Source organism: Balaenoptera borealis, assembly GCF_965194805.1.
Source record: "Balaenoptera borealis genome assembly, chromosome: 1".
Taxonomy (NCBI): Eukaryota; Metazoa; Chordata; class Mammalia; order Artiodactyla; family Balaenopteridae; genus Balaenoptera; species Balaenoptera borealis.
This window is the reverse complement of record NC_138860.1, coordinates 46,079,709-46,097,150: the sequence shown is the minus strand read 5'-3', so window position 1 is coordinate 46,097,150 and position 17,442 is coordinate 46,079,709. Positions and strand designations below refer to the sequence as shown.

The 17,442-nt window shown below is 39.1% G+C and overlaps 1 long non-coding RNA gene across 1 annotated transcript in view; it reads right to left on the bottom strand.

Moving 5' to 3' along the window:
* Positions 1-2,739: 2,739 nt before the first annotated feature.
* Positions 2,740-17,442, bottom strand: part of LOC309633513 — a 61,011-nt gene continuing 46,308 nt past the window's right edge. The window contains exon 3 of the long non-coding RNA XR_014247591.1: positions 2,740-17,300. This is a non-coding gene — a long non-coding RNA (uncharacterized lncRNA). The remainder of the gene's footprint in view (positions 17,301-17,442) is intronic.

Genomic DNA, 17,442 nt, shown 5'->3' with positions numbered 1-17,442 from the left:
AAGTGGGCATAGAGGGAACCTACCTCAACATAATAAAGGCCATATATGACAAACCCACAGCAAACATCATTCTCAATGGTGAAAAACTGAAAACATTTCCTCTAAGATCAGAAACGAGACAAGGATGTCCACAAGGATGAAAAACTGAAAGCATTTCCTCTAAGATCAGGAACGAGACAAGGATGTCCACTCTCACCACTATTATTCAACATAGTTCTGGAAGTCCTAGCCACGGCAATCAGAGAAGAAAAAGAAATAAAAGGAATACAAATTGGAAAAGAAGAAGTAAAACTGTCACTGTTTGCAGATGACATGATACTATACATCGAGAATCCTAAAGATGCCACCAGAAAACTACTAGAGTAATCAATGAATTTGGTAAAGTTGCAGGATACAAAATTAGTGCACAGAAATCTCTTGCATTCCTATACACTAATGATGAAAAATGTGAAAGAGAAATTAAGGAAACACTCCCATTTACCATTGCAACAAAAAGAATAAAATACCTAGGAATAAACCTACCTAGGGAGACAAAAGACCTGTATGCAGAAAACTATAAGACACTGATGAAAGAAATTAAAGATGATACCAACAGATGGAGATGTATACCATGTTCTTGTATTGGAAGAATCAATATTGTGAAAATGACTATACTACCCAAAGCAATCTACAGATTCAATGCAATTCCTATCAAATTACCAATGGCATTTTTTACAGAACTAGAACAAAAAATCTCTAAATTTATATGATACACAAAATACCGCAAATAGCAAAAGCAGTCTTGAGGGAAAAAAACAGAGCTGGAGGAATCAGGCTCCCTAACTTCAGACTATACTACAAAGCTACATTAATCAAGGCAGTATGGTACTGGCACAAAAACAGAAACATAGATCAATGGAACAAGATAGAAAGCCCAGAGATTAACCCACGCACCTATGGTCAACTAATCTATGACAAAGGAGGCAAAGATATACAATGGAGAAAAGACAGTCTCTTCAATAAGTGGTGCTGGGAAAACTGGACATCTATATGTAAAAGAATGAAATTAGAATACTCCCTAACACCATACACAAAAATAAACTCAAAATGGATTAGAGACCTAAATATAAGACTGGACACTATAAAACTCTTAGAGGAAAACATAGGAAGAACACTCTTTGACATCAATCACAGCAAGATCTTTTTTGATCCACCTCCTAGAGTAATGGAAATTAAAACAAAAATAAACAAATGGGACCTAATGAAACTTCAAAGTTTTTGCACAGCAAAGGAAACCATAAACAAGAAGAAAAGACAACCCTCAGAATGGGAGAAAATATTTGCAAACGAATCAATGGACAAAGGATTAATCTCCAAAATATATAAACAGCTCATTCAGCTCAATATTAAAGAAACAAACACCCCAATCCAAAAATGGGCAGAAGACCTAAATAGACATTTCTCCAAAGAAGACATACAGACGGCCACAAAGCACATGAAAAGATGCTCAACATCACTAATTATTAGAGAAATGCAAATCAAAACTACAATGAGGTATCACCTCACTCCTGTTAGAATGGGCATCATCAGAAAATCAACAAACAACAAATGCTGGAGAGGGTGTGGAGAAAAGGGAACCCTCTTGCACTGTTGGTGGGAATGTAAATTGATACAGCCACTATGGAGAACAATATGGAGGTTCCTTAGAAAACTAAAAATAGAATTACCATATGACCCAGCAATCCCACTACTGGGCATATACCCAGTGAAAACCGTAATTCAAAAAGACACAGGCACCCGAATATTCATTGCAGCACTATTTACAATAGGCAGGTCATGGAAGCAACCTAAATGCCCATCAACAGACGAATGGATAAAGAAGTTGTGGTACATATATACAATGGAATATTACTCAGCCATAAAAAGGAACGAAATTGAGTCATTTGTTGAGAAGTGGATGGATCTAGAGACAGTCATACAGAGTGAAGTAAGTCAGAAAGAGAAAAACAAATATCGTATATTAATGCATGTATGTGGAACCTAGAAAAATGGTACAGGGCTTCCCTGGTGGCGCAGTGGTTGAGAATCTGCCTGCCAATGCAGGGGACACAGGTTCGAGCCCTGGTCTGGGAAGATCCCACATGCCACAGAGCAACTGGGCCCGTGAGCCACAATTACTGAGCCTGCGTGTCTGGAGCCTGTGCTCTGCAACAAGAGAGGCCGCGATGGTGAGAGGCCCGCACACCGCGATGAAGAGTGGTCCCCACTTGCCACAACTAGAGAAAGCCCTCGCACAGAAACGAAGACTCAACACAGTCATAAATAAATAAATAAAAGAACGTGAATTTCTTAAAAAAAAAAAAAAAAAAAATGGTACAGATGAGCCGGTTTGCAGGGCAGAAGTTGAGACACAGATGTAGAGAATGGACATATGGACACCAAGGGGGGAAAACTGCGGTGGGGTGGGGATGGTGGTGTGCTGAATTGGGGGATTGGGATTGACATGTATACACTGATGTGTATAAAAGTGATGCCTAATAAGAACCTGCAGTATAAAAAAACAAACAAACAAAACAACTAATACTAAACTTTCATTGGGTTATTTGTATGGAAATATGCTAATATAAATGTTTCAGACATTACATGAAATTTCTAAAAATCTTATATTTGTATTTGTATGGAACTATGTATGGAAATATGTTAATATAAATGTTTCAGACATTACGAAAAAAAAAAGTTTTGAGGAGGGAAGTCATATAACTTAATTTTCATTTTAGAAAAATCATTGAGACTGCTGTGTGGAGAATGGACCAAGGTGAAAAAGAGAGGAAGCTGGAGACTGATTAGACTATCCTAGTAATCCACGTTGGATGGTGGCCACTTGGACTAGGATGTAGCAGTGGAGAAGGGAGAGCAGTAGCCAGACTAAAGACATATTTTGTAAGTACCTATAGGACTTGCTGATAATTGCATGTGGGCAGTTGGGCAAATGAAGATGCCATTTACTGTGATGGGGAAGACTCTGGGAAGAATAAATTGAGAGGAAGGGAAAAATAATTGGTTCTGCTTTAGACATGTTACGTTTGACATTTTTATTAAACACTTAAGTGGAAATGCCAAAAGGTAATTAGATAAATAAGTCTAGACCTCAGGATAGAGGAGAAGAGGTGTGGATTTGGAAGTCATCCATAAATAGATGATATTTAAAGCGTGGCTGTAGGAGAGAGTGCAGGTAGAGAGCCTGGAGCATTGCAAGAGGTCTGCTCGAGGAAGAGGAGCCAGAAAAGGTGCTGAGAAAGCTACCAGGCCAGTCATAGGAAAATCAGAAGAGTCCGACTGCATGGACATCTACACTGGCAGCCTTAATAGGAACTGTCTCTTATCAATGTGGGCATGGGAAAATGGAGTAATGAAAGCCTGACCGAAGTGTGTTGAGGTGGAATGGGAGGCAAGGACAAACAGGTAGCAAGTTAAACTTGGCTTTCAGGAATTTTTCTGTGGAGTGGGGAAGAGAAATGGAGTGGTGATTGCAGGAGGCTGGAGGACCAAGAGACATGTTAGACTGCTAATGGAAACAGTGCAGTAGAGAGAAAGAATCTTATGATAAATGAGAGCAAGGGAAGAACTGAAGATACACAGCCATGTGGGAGGATTGGCCTTTGGCCTTGGCTGGAGCAGGGATGCTTCTTTCACTGTAACTCAAGGGAAAAACAGATGCCTAAGTTCAGAGGCACGTGAGCTGCAGGATTTGGTAAGGAGCTGAGGCAGCTCTCGGCCAATTCCATCAGAGTTGCATCCAGTTTTCTCAAATCCCACTCCAGAGGGTAGCCACATACATAGCCTCCATTAGAACGATAATGTCATATTCCTTGTATTGGACACAATAGCTGAAACTTTTGATAGATGTGATTCCTACTTCAATTAATTTGCAGTGTGAAAAACATTCTGCAAATCTGATAATAATATGTTCACTGGTACAAAAGCGTCATTATTGACATAAATGGAATTCTTATAGCACTAACCTTGTTTTGAAAACAATGTAGAAGAGACAAAGCCCTCAATTTTTAATTTGAATAAAGGAATGAAGTCAACGCACTGAAAATGTGGAAAGAATCTGGGTCCTTGAAATCATTGTTGAACCACTGAATTCACCAACTCTGGAACAACCGTACCCCAGATTTCTTGTTGTGTGACTTGGTAAATGTACCAACTGCTTAAGCTGTTTTTCGCTGGTTACAGTCACAGCTGAAAGCATTTTAACTGATATAGTATTTTATTGGGACAACTGGTAGCCATCTGGAAAAAAATAAAATAAAGCTCAAACTTTACACAAAATCCATTCCAGATAAATTAAAATATAATTTTAAAGGTACTGGACAAAACTATGAGGGAATTCTTCTATAATCCTGGATTAGCAAAAGCCTTTCCAAGCATAACACAAAATCTAGAGGCTCCACATGGATGGAATCATGATTGAATAAGCCATGATACTTTAAGATATGTTGCAATGTTTATGTGAACAAAAAAAAGTAAACAACATGTACAGAACATGTACACACTATATATACCTTATATAAGAATATGGCTCTATGTTCATTGGGTTCTTTTTTATTTTACTATAAAGTTTCTTAGATTTCTGATTTGTTTCAAAGATGTTGATTTAATTATCAATATAATGCCCCCCCCCCAAAAATCTAGAGTCCATACAAGGAAAGATTAATGTCCATATAAATATTTTTAATTCTTCATTTAAAAAAATTACAAGTCAAATCTAAAAAAAAAAATGGTTCTAATGAAACTAGGGGCAGGAGAGGAATAAAGATGCAGACGTACAGAATGGACTTGAGGACACGGGGAGAGGGAAGGGTAAGCTGGGACAAAGTGAGAGTGTGGCGTGGACATATATACACTACCAAATGTAAAATAGGTAGCTAGTGGGAAGCAGCTGCATAGCACAGGGAGATCAGTTCGGTGCTTTGTGACCACCTAGAGGGGTGGGATAGGGAGGGTGGGAGGGAGACACAAGAGTGAGGGGATATGGGGATATATGTATACATATAGCTGATTTACTTTGTTATACAGCAGAAACTAACACACCATTGTAAAGCAATTATACTCCAATAAAGACGTTAAAAAAAAATTACAAGTCAAAAGACAAATGAAAAGTTGGAAAAATTTGCAATTTGAACCAGAGATGAAAGGTTAATTTACCTAACATATGAGGAGTTCCTTTAAGTCTATTAGAAAAACACCACCACCAAAATAGAAAATGACAAAGGATATTGATAGAGCGTATGTCCAACAAATGGTTCTTTTCTTTCTTTTTTTAAAAAATTTATTTTATTTATTTATTTTTGGCTGCATTGGGCCTTCGTTGCTGTGCGCGGGCTTTCTCTAGTTGTGGCGAGTAGGGGCTACTCTTCATTGCAGTGTGCGGTGTCTTCTCTTGTTGCAGAGCACGGGCTCTAGGCGTGTGGGCTTCAGTAGTTGTGGCTCGCAGGCTCAGTAGTTGTGGCACGGGCTCTAGAGTGCAGGCTCAGTAGTTGTGGCGCACTTAGTTGCTCCGCAGCATGTGGGATCTTCCCGGACCAGGACTCGAACCCATGTCCCCTGCATCGGCAGGTGGATTCTTAACCACTGTGCCACCAGGGAAGCCCCACACAAATGGTTCTTAAATATAGGAAAAGATGTTCAACTTACTCATAAAAGATAATTTCACATTAAAACTATACTGAAATACTACTTCCCAGGTCATATCTTCTATTCAGGAAAGTATGGGAAACAGGCCCTTTCATAGGTTGCCGGCCAAAGTGTAAACTGATACAGCTGAAGGGTAATTTGGCAATACCCATCAGCATTACAAATGTGCATGCTCCCAGAGGTAGCAATTCCACTCTGGGAATGTGCCCTACGGAGTTATTTGTACACTTGTAAAATTATATATGATAAGGCTATTCTTTGTAGCATTATTTGTAAAAACAAAAGATTTGAAGACCAGGTAAAGGTCCATCAAGGAGCCAGTTAAATAAATTTTGGAGCAATTGTAAAATTGAACACTATTGTAGCTGCGAAAAAAAAAAGAATGAAATTTTCCTTTAAATTCTGGTATGGAAAGATCTTCATGATTTAGTGTTAAGTTAAAAAAAAAACAACACAAGATATAGTATGTATAGTATGCTACCATTTGTATAAAAAGAGGGAGAAATATATGTACATACTTGCTTGCATATGCCTATCTGGAAGAATATACAAGAAACTAATAACGTAGACTGCCTATGGCAGAAATGTTGGAGACAGACAGGAAGGGGAAAAAGACCTTTTACAATATTTTTTTACATATTGGATTTTAAAGCATATAAATGTATTATATATTTTTAAAATAAATTTAAAGACGCTGTGCAGATTAGACAAACTAAACCTCTGTTATTAAATACTCATGATTTGAGAAATACAAAATTATTTTTGTTAAAACAAATGTTTGGAAAAAACTCAAATGTCCATTAATAGCAGACAGATTAAATAAATTATGGGACATTCATTCCATAGAAAACTAGGCAAGCATTAAAAGAGAAAGAGAAAGCACTTTATGTAAAAATATAGAAAGATCTCTAGGATATTTTTTTAATATAAATTTATTTATTTATTCATTTATTTATTTTTGTCTGCATTGGGTCTTCGTTGCTGTGCGCGGGCTTTCTCTAGCTGCAGCGAGGGGGGCTACTCTTTGTCACGGTGCGCGGGCTTCTCACTGTGGCAGCCTCTACTGTTGGCGGAGCACGGGCTCCAGGCGCGCGGGCTTCAGTAGTTGTGGCTCGAAGGCTCTAGAGCGTAGGCTCCAGAACGCAGGCTCAGCAGCCGTGGCGCACAGGCCCAGTTGCTCCGTGGCATGTGGGATCCTCCCGGACCAGGGCTCGAACCTGTGTTTCCTTCATTGGCAGGTGGATTCCCAACCATTGCGCCACCAAGGAAGGGAAGCCCCTCTAGGATACATTTTTAAGGGGGAAAATAAAGACATGAGGTACTTCCCTGGTGGTCCAGTGGCTGAGACTCCGTGCTCCCAATGCAGGGGGCCCAGGTTCGATCCCTGGTCAGGGAACTACAGGGATGCTGTAGAACTCACATGTCGCAACTAAGAGTTCGCATGCTGCAACTAAAGATCCCTCATGCCACAAGGAAGATCCTAAGTGCCGCAGCTAAGACCTGGCACAGCCAAATAAATAATAAATAAATATTTTTAAAAAAAGAAAGAAAGATATGAAATGGGTCACATAGTAGCCTACCATTTATGTAAAAAGAGGAAAAAATTAATATATGCATGAATGCTTATTGGTTGCCTGTGAGAAGGGGGAGTAGGTAGTTGGCAGATGAGGTTTGGAGCGAGCTTTTTTACTGCATATCCTTTTATACCTTTAAAATTTTGAACCACATAAGAGCATTGCCTACTTTTTAAAATAAAATAAAATGTGACTACATGCATGCTCATAGTGATGTCTCAGTATTTTAGGACAGTTAAAAAAAATTCCCTATAAGATGGTAGTTCAAAGGATTCTGGAGTCGGGCTTTTAGGGTTCAAACTCTGAACCTACCAGCGACCTTAAGTAAGCTACTTAAACTCTCTGTGCCTTAGCTTTTCCGTTTCCCAAGATGGGGATCATAAAGTCATTTTGAGGACTGAAGGACAGAATGCTTGCACCGCTTAGCACAATGCTAAACCCATCATAAGACCACACCAAAGGTTAGCTAGCACCATTCCTAATTTGCTGTGATTATCAAAGCAGCAGAAATTTTAAAGCAAAACCTGTTCTCCTAAGTCTTAATTTTGTTATTCTAAGTGACACTTAAGTAATTTAAACCGGTCCATTTAACAAATAGAACATAATGGATAATATAAATGCCAACACTAATAACTGACAAATATTTTGTCATTAAGATATTTTTTCATCATCTATTGTTTTCTTTTTCTCTCTTTTAGTATGTGGTATTTTTCTTAAGCTATAAAATATTATTTACTGGATGCTTACAGAAGACATCATTATCCTTTCCACAATTAAATATGAAACTATCAGTAGACCCTAAACCTACCTCTTTCTGTCCTCTCTGGTTTTTTGTGTCAGCAATCTTGGTCACCCTATCATCTTCTGTGAGCCCCTGAAGAACAAAGACCACAGTAAGTGATCAGTGTTGTATCCCCAGTACCTGTCATGATGCCTGGAGCATGAAGGCATTCAGTAGAGGTTTGTTGAGTGAATGGACAAATGAATGAATGCATACATGCATGCATGAGAGAAAATGGAGGGAAAGTAATCTTCTTTCTACTTCTGCAGCCTTGCAGAGTCAAAAGAAAGAGAATGAGATGCTGAGGGTTCATGGAAAGTTCAGCAACAAAGAAAGAGATTTCATCTTCTTAGCTAGTGCATGAGCTCAAGGAGCTGTTGCTCAGAGGTTCTCCCTGGTGGCAATTATGAGAACTATTGTAGGACGAGTGAAGAAAACAATTATGGAGCACCGACTGTGTATGAGGCACTGTACTAGACACTTCAGTACATTGTTTAAACTTCTCAACAATAATACGAGGTAAATGTTATTCCTATTTTGTAGATAAGGAAGGGGTTATCTAAAGGAAGTACACAAACTATTCAACCATGGAAATTAGCAAATCCTAAAACATTCCATCTATAGCTCAATAGCCTGAACTCTGCCTATCTAAGTTCAAAATTAACTATCTTTCTCAAGCATATGTTCTAACTTGGAAGCCAAATTGTAGGGTAAGTTAAAAATAATACAGCGATACCTTTTTAAATAAAAACATTATACAGCTCCAAGGTAGCTGCTCAAAGGGTACTTGTAACAAACTAGTCCAGAATTCCACTAGGACTACCTTGGTAGACTTCTCTTTGACTTTCTATCCAGCTGTTTTGTGGGAGAAATTAGAGACACAATGAATGATTATACTATGGCTTTTTGTCATCCTATGCTAACGAATATAACTACTAGGGTAGCTGTGATGGTTAAATTTTATGGATCAATTTGGCTAGGCTATGGTATCCAGCTGTTTGGTCAGACAGTCTAAATATTGCTGTGAAGTTATTCTGCAAATGTGATTAACATCAGTAGACTTAAGTAAAGGAGATTACGCTCAATGATGTGAGTGGGCCTCATTCAATTGAAAGCCTTAACAGCAAAAATTGAGGATTTCTGGAAAGGAAGGAATTCTGCCTCAAGACTGTAACATAGAAGTCTTTTTGGTGTTACCAGCCTGCTGGCCTGCCCTGTGAATTTTTTTTTTTTTAATAAATTTATTTATTTATTTTTGGCTGCGTTGGGTCTTCGTTGCTGCACATGGGCTTTCTCTAGCTGCGGCGAGCGGGGGCTACTTTTCGTCGCAGTGTGCAGACTTCTCATTGCGGTGGCTTCTCTTGTTGCAGAGCATGGGCTCTAGGCGCCCGGGCTTCAGTAGTTGTGGCTCATGGGCTCAGTAGCTGTAGCTCGCGGGCTCTAGAGCTCAGGCTCAGTAGTTGTGGCGCACGGGCTTAGTTGCTCCGTGGCATGTGAGATCTTCCTGGCCCAGGGCTCGAACCCATGTCCCCTGCATTGGCAGGCGGATTCTTAACCACTGCGCCATAAGGGAAGCCCCTGTCCTGTGAATTTTAGACTTACCAGCACCCACAATCAATTCCTTAAAATGAATCTCTTTATATTTATTTACATATTTATGTATATATATATATATTTATATATAAAATAATTTGGGAGAAGAGCATTCAAAATACTCAGCTGTAAGAATTAAAAGCATTCAAAAATTTTGTTTGTTTGTTTGTTTGTTTTTAGCCACACCTGGAGGCTTGTGGGATCTTAGTTCCCCGACTAGGGATTGAGCCCGGCCCGGCAGTGAAAGCGGGGAGTCCTAACCATTGGACCGCCAGGGAATTCCCTAAATACTTTCTCTTTTGATCAGAAGTTGCACTGATATTTTTTAAGCTTTGGGGTAAAAATATTAATATGGAGGCTGTGACATTGTGATTTATAATAAGAAATATATATTTGGTCTTCATCCCCATTTCTGGCACAGAGCTCCTAAAACCCCTGGAATTTCCTAAGTGTGAGAAAGATAAAGGTGTCTTTTTTATGTTAATGAGTGACTTTTGGAAAGCCCTAGGTAACCAAAGGAGGGGAGGGGGCAGGGGGCGGGGAGCTGGTTGCCAGGGAAGCCAGCTCTGTGATTAGAGGGTTGAAACTTTGAATCCCACCCCTCTGACCTCTGGGAGGGGAGAGGGGCTGGAGGTTGAATCAATTGCCAATGGCCAACGATTTAATCAGTCATGCCTAGGTAATGAAGCCTCCATAAAAAACCAAACAGACAGTGTTCAGAGAGCTTGGAGGTGCTGGGAGAATGGTGCTCAGAGGACATGGAAGCTTTGTGCCCTTACCACATGCCTTCCACCTGGCTGTTCCTGATTTGCATCCTTTTATAATACACCAATGATCTAGTAAGTAAAATGTTTCTGTGAGACACTCTGGCAAACTAATTGAATCCAAAGAGGGAATAGAGGGAGCCTATAATTTTTAGCGAGTTATTCAGAAGTACAGGTAACAACCTGGGCTTGACATCTGCATCTGAAGTGGCGGATGGGGACAGTCTTGTCAGACTGAGCCCTTAACCTGTGGAATCTGATTCTATCTCCAGGTAGATAGTGTCAGAATTAAGTTGAATTGTAGGACACCCTGCTGGTGTCCAAGATGTGTGGGGGACCCCCTGCCCACATTGAAACTGGGTCCCAGAGCACTCTTTAGGGGCAATCAGAAATAACAGTCAGGTGCCCCAACTATCTGGCACAAATATTGGGGGACCTTGGTCCTGTACATCCTGACTCCCTTTGCTCCAATTACTTATTTCTCTTGGATTCACTCCTGTTGTCTCTCCAGTCTCAGCAACTCTAAATGAAGCTGCCCTGCTCACACAAACATTATATAAATATACATATGTATTAGTTCTGAAATATATATTAGTCGTGTTTCTCTGGAGAACCGTGACTGATATAGAAGCTATGCTATTCGCAACAGATCAGAAATAAACTAGTATTAAGAAGATTGAAGTAATTAGGAGTCTGTGTCTCTCTTTTGGTAGCATTTATTCAGAAACATTAACTCCAAATCTGCTTTGGAATCCTACAGTCTCTAATTATAGTACAAAAAGACCCAAGATTTAAAAAAATAAAATTAATTGCAGGTCATTTTAATTTTTAAAACATGTGATTTATTGCTTTGATAAAGTGCTACGGTCATCATTAAATCAGACAATGAAAAAGTGATGCAACTTTAAACACCCTGAAGCACTAATTTTAGGGATCCCATAGGATTTTTTTTCAATCCTTAGGTTGTATCCAGGTTGTGTTGCAATATCCATATTTAGATGTGACCCTAAACTTTTAAACTTTCCTAAGTTTCAAACCACTAAAATATGAAATAAGAACTATCAGGAAAGCATCTGGAGCAGCCACAAAAAAACTGGAGGGAAGTACAATTACAACAAGGCTCTGAGCGGTTAGGTGATAGTCACTTAGCAATATCTAACAGCAAAGAGAGAATAAAACATAAAATGGATTGACTTTTCTGAAAAGTGTTTGAATCTCAAGTGTTGAAAAAATGTCTAGTTCTCTCAAGTTTATAAAGGCAGACACTGTAGCTCTTTAAGGAGCACCTACCATGGACCAGGGTGCTGGCTGGGAGCTGGACACAATCCCCACCTCTAAAAAGATTAGAGTCTAGTGGAGGAGACTGTCAGACAAGTAAACAAGCAATTGCGATGAATTGTAACATGCTTTATAAAATTATTTCATTTACACTGATTTGAGAGAACACTTTTCCCAGGCAAGAACAGAAAGATGATTGTGCTAGAGAGAAGGGGATTGCAAAGAGAAGATAACAGCCTTCGAGAGGAGAACTTTCACCCAGGTCTTGAAGTAGAAGGGGCAGAGAATTTGAGGGTGAAGAGAAAAGAGATCAAAGCAAGGAAAGTCATTCTAAAATAGTCCAGGCAGGAGATTTCCAAAGCACAGAATTCAGTTTGGGGCCAGGCTAGCAGCCTAGCCTTGCTGTAGGGTACGTGGTGGGACATTGCACAAGGTAAAATGAGAAAAATAGGGCTTAGTGAGAGACTGGAGGTGGGAAAAGGGGAGAAACGCCTGAATGTCTGGTTTGGGAAACCGTGGCTGTAGAAAACAGAAGGCTAAAAACAGACAGAAGGATAAACTGCTCCGGGAGGAAGAGGATGAGTTGAGTGGGGGAATGATGAGATTGCAGAGCTAGTGGAATATCCAAGTGGAGATTTCAAGTAATCGCAGTAACCTGGGTCTGCCACTTGGGAGAGAGTTTAGGCTAAAAATTTAAGTTCAGTCCTCATTAGCAAACTGAATGAGATTCCCCAGAGGAAGAGGGCAGGACAATAAAAGGAGAGAACCAAGGAACAAAACTGCTGAATCCTAATATTTAAGAGGCAGACCAAAAGGGAGCAGCCCTGGAGAACGCTGAAGAAGGTCAAGGAGATATTATTGTGCCTTTTTGTTTTATTGTGGCAAATTATACATGACATGAAACATATCGTTTTAACCAATGATAAGTGCACAATTCAGTGGCATTAATTACATCCACCATGTTGTACAACCATTAGCACTATTTATTTCTGAAACTTTTTCATTACTCCAAACAGAAACCCGGTAACCATGAAGCAATAATTCTCCATTGCCCCTAACCCAAGCCCTGGTAACTTCTAATCTACTTTCTGTCTCTATAAATTGGACTACTCTAGGTACCACATATAAGTGGAATCATTCTTTTGCGTCTGGCTTATTTCACTTAGTTTAGTGTCTTCAAGTTTCATCCATGTTTTATCGTTCCTTTTTATATATTGTGCCTTTCTAAAATCAGGAAATAGAAACAGGGAGAATAGTCATTATGGGTGTACTAGGACTGTTATTAAGGCTCACATGCTGGGGCTTGCCAGAGGGAGAAAGGAAGGAGATAAATCAACTGGGAGGCCAGAACTGAAACTTGAGTGCAGAAACCATGATCCGTTAGCTAAGAACTCTGTGGTAGAGCAAACAGGCATCTGGGAGTCGGAGGTTGCTGGGCAAATCTTCATCTGAGAACCAGATAGCAGAGTGTATTTGGACGGATGACTGAACCCAACACAATATTCCCCTCTTCTGATGGGAAGCCCTGGTGGAAATACTTTTGCCTGAACAGTCCCACAGGCCCTGGGTGGAGGGGGTAAGGGGTGGGGAGGGGGCTGTGACCTACAGTTACTGTCTGAAGGATGGTAAAGCACATGAGCCAGAGAAGCACATCAAAAAACAGGTCACTGAGCAAAGTTAGACAGAGGAGCTGAAGGGCAGGCTCAACCCAGGTGAAAGAGGATGAGGGATATGCAGATACAATGAGTGAAATACTCAGAAGCTAACATCAGAGGCTAAATTCTATTAACATAAACTTTGTGTGACCAGGGCAGCTTCATTTAGAAGTGCTAAGACTGGAGAGACACAGTGAATTCAAAAGAAATAAGTAATTGGATCAAAAGGAATCAAAATGTACAGGACCATGTTCTCCAAATATTTATGCCAGATAGTTGGGGCACCTATGTATCATTCCTGATTGCCCCCGTGTTAATATTTTTGCCCCCAAGGCTTAAAAGATAACAGTACAACTTCTGACCCCCTGGAAAAGGGTATTCTGAATGCTTTTAATTCTTACAGATGAACATTATAAATATTCCCTCACTCAAATTATTAAATTATTGGTTGAGAAATTAAGTTTCTCATTATATAGCATCTATCTCAAATAATGTAATTTTGTCATATAGTGAATGTGCTCACTGGGCTTCTGAATCTATAAATCTATCAATTTTGCTGAATAACAAAGCCAAAGATTATAGAAGACTATAGAAGAGCTAAATAACAGTAACAAACATAACAGACATATACAGAACACTGGATCAAACAACTATAGACAAAAAGTTATTTTCTAGGACACAAGAAACCGTTACAAAAATTCTCAATATACTGAGCCATAAAGCAAGTCATGACAAATTTCAAAGGACTGAAATCATATATGGCTGTGCTAGAAGTCAATAATTTAAGAATGATAACTAGAAATTAAGAAATATACTTCTAAATAACCCATGGATCAAAAAAGAAATAAATATGGAATTTTTAAAATGCCATGAATCAAAACTTAGAGGATGCTTCTAAGTATCCAAAAGAAAATTTACAGATTTAACTGCAAAAATTATAAAATTTAAATTGCTGAAAATGTATGAGCTAAGCAGACTTCTCAAGATGTTGGAAAAAATTACAGCAAAATAAACCCAAAGAAGGAGAAGGAAGAAAATAATAAAGTAACAAAAAAAAAAGGAACTCCAAAATAAAAATATAGTAGAGAGTATCAACAAAGCCAGACGTTTCCTTGAAAAAATTAAAAATTGATAAAATTCTATTGATATGGATTAAGAAAGAACAAATAATCATATCAGGATGAAAAGGGGGACAAAATTATAGTTACTACAGACATTAGAAAGTTAATAAAGATTTGAATAGACATTTCTCAAGAAAAAGTATGCAAATGACTAATGAACATCAAAGGATGCTCAACATCATTAGTCAGTAGGGAAATGGATATCAAAACCACAGTGACATACAATTCACACCCAGTAAGATGGCTATAATCAAAAGCGGTAGACAATAACAAGTGTTGGTGAGGATTTGGAGAAATGGGAACCTTTGTTTATTGCTTGTGGGAATGTAAAATGGTACAGTCACTTTGGAAAACACTCTGGCAGTTCCTCAGTATGTTAGACATAGAGTTACCATATGGTCCAGCAATTCTTCTCATAGGTATCCAAGATAAATGAAACCGTATGTCTACATGTGGTACATCCATACAATGGAATATTATTTTTCAATAAAAAGGAATGAAGTGTTGATTGTTTCTAAACCTGGATGAACCACTAAAATGTTATACTGGGTGACAGAAGCCAATCACAAAAGACAACACATTATATGATTCCATTTACATGAAAAATCCAGAATAGACAAATCTATAAGAAGGAAGTAGATTTGTGGTTGCCTAGAAGTGGGGTAGAGGGGTGGTGGTAGTCAATGAGGAGTGACTGCTAATGTTACAGAGAATCTTTGGGGTGTGATGAAAATGTTCTAAACTTAAGATTGTGGTATGATTGCACAATTCTGTGAGTATACTAAAAATATTGAATTACATGCTTTAAATGGATAAATTTTATGGTATGGAAATTACATATGAGCTGCATTATGTCTCTCCAAAATTCATATATTGAAGCCCTAGCCCCCAGCACCTCAGAATGTGACTAGATATAAAGACAGGGCCTTTAAATAAGTGATTAAGTTAAGTGAGGTCATTAGGATGGGCCCTAATACAATCTGACTGCTGTTCTTATAAGAAGAGGAAATTTGGATGCACCAGGGATGCATGTGCACAGAAAAAGACCATGTGAGAAAACAATGAGAAGCTAGCCATCTGCAAAATAAGAAGAAAGGCCTCAGGAAAAAAAAAAAACAAAACACCAAACCTGCTGACACCTTGGTCTTGGACTTCTAGCCTCCAGAACTGTGAGAAAATAAATTTCTGTTGTTTAAGCCACTCAGTCAGTGGTATTTTGTTATGGTATCCCTAGCAAACTGTACATATCTCAATCAAGATTTTTTTTTAAGTATTTTGCCAAACATACTTGGTTCTCCCCTAAAAGAAATTGTGTATTCAGCTCTCCAAACTATTAGAACTATTTAGGTCCATGTAGACATTTCCCTCTTTTTTACCTTATTTCCTAAAATTCTTGCTTGGATTCTTTATTTTTCCATCCTTCCTCATGATAATAGACCTCATTAATATCGGCTCTGGTTTTCAGGGAATGGCTTATTGATTTGGTAAGGGGCTGGGGAAAAGGTACACACAAAGACATGCAAAATCACTCTACCAGAGCAAGGCAACAGATAATTCAGAAGCTCCCCTTGGTGTAATATATACCCAATCTAATGTGAAAATCCAAGTTCAGGCAATATAAACTTACTGACCCAGGCTTGGGAACTAATACTTTCTTAACGTTTACATTTCCTCAAAGTAGAAGAAATAGTTTAAAGAACATAATTTGTGCATTTGTCTATTTTCCATTAAAATAGCATCATACAGTAAAAGTTGTATAAAAAGCTATTTTAGAGGATATAAACTCTGTGAAATAAAGGCCACTTGTGAATTTGAAATATAAAAAATTAATAAGATAATATTATGAACAACTTATGACAAAAATTTGAAAGTTTAAATGAAACAGACAAATTCATAAAATATTACAGAGAATTAAGACAAAATTTATTATGTAAGCATACTAATTTAAGAGGATTATTTCTCCCAATAACTCTTCAAATATGTTGCAGTGTATTACCTATAAACTTAATCAAAACCAGGAATACTTTACATGCACAGGATATGTCAGTTGGGATCATCCTGTCCATTGAAATATGGATTGGATCAGCTCGAATATTCACTGCACTATTAGAAAGTCCCATATCTGACTGCCCTGGTGGCGCAGTGGTTAAGAATCTGCCTGCCAATGCAGGAGACATGGGTTCAATCCCTAGTCCGGGAAGATCCCACATGCCACAGAGCAGCTAAGCTCGTGCGCCATAACTACTGAAGTCTGTGCGCTCTAAGGCCCTCATGTTGCAACTACTGAGCCCGTGTGCTACAACTACTGAAGCCTGTGCACCTAGAGACCATGCTCCGCAACAAGAGAAGCCATCACAATGAGAAGCCCGTGCACCGCAACGAAGAGTAGCCCCTGCTTGCAACAACTAGAGAAAGCCCAGGCGCAGCAATGAAGATCCAATGCAGCCAAAAATAAATTAAAAAAAAAAAAAAGAAAATCCCATATCTTCCTCAAGATTCCTGAAAATTTCTAGGGAGATCATATTCATGTCGTTACCTGGCTCTGATAAAATTTGACCAAACTTTAGTTAAGCACCTCTGAGCCCTCTTCTCAACAAGGCCTCAATCTTGGCCTATAAGAACTGCAACTTTTCGTACAATTTCATCCACCCCCGTCCCCTTCACCAAAAGACTTTAAGAAACGCTAGCATAGTTTCAGAGTTAGAGTTTGTGTCCCTAGGACGATGACCCCAGCCCCCTTAAGTTCCTGCCTAATAAAGCTCGATGCTGCCAGAAGAATTTACTATTTGTTCCAGCCAACACTTGACAATAGGGCCCTGACCTCCTTTTTCTTAGAGCATTTACTTTAAAAAAACCTTGCAGGGCTTCCCTGGTGGTGCAGTGGTTGGGAGTCTGCCTGCCAATGCAGGGGACACGGGTTCGAGCCCTGGTCTGGGAGGATCCCACATGCCGCGGAGCGACTGGGCCCGTGAGCCACAACTACTGAGCCTGCGCGTC